This window comes from Penaeus monodon, chromosome 24 (assembly GCF_015228065.2).
Source record: "Penaeus monodon isolate SGIC_2016 chromosome 24, NSTDA_Pmon_1, whole genome shotgun sequence".
NCBI lineage: Eukaryota > Metazoa > Arthropoda > Malacostraca > Decapoda > Penaeidae > Penaeus > Penaeus monodon.
The window spans coordinates 15,868,813-15,869,366 of NC_051409.1; positions in this window are offsets into that span (position 1 = coordinate 15,868,813).

A 554-nucleotide genomic window follows, 5' to 3' on the forward strand; every position below is an offset into this window, starting at 1 on the left:
AACATGCTGAGTCAAATGAAAAGAGGAAGGGCACTCACTCTCCCTGCTCATAAAGGTCAAGGCGATGTACAGAACTACAACAATTACCAGTGCTATTTGTACACTTGCCTTCAATAGCTACTTGGTTATTTGCTGAACGGTGTAATATCTCGTACTCGCTCCCTTGGGAACTCAGTTGATACACACAAAAGAAAAAGAAAAAGAGAGAAAAAGCATCCTAATGAGATTAATGAGTACGCTAGCCATAGGGTCATTGGCACGAGGTCATTCACTACGATCAAGGTCATCGTGTTTCTCGGCCTCGAAATTTATTGATGACTTCAGTGCTATTCTCCGTATAACTATCATGATTATTTTCCGTCATCGAGATCCATCCTTATATTCATTAATGATTGTTCTTGTCTTTATATCAGCTTTCTATTATCACTAAGCTTAGACTTTATCAAAAGAGGAATTTTCCCCCAGTCATCTTGTCATCATTTGCAAGCTAATATACTATTTTTTTGGATAACCTTTGACACATCAACTTAATATAGTGGGCTGCATGTCGCAAT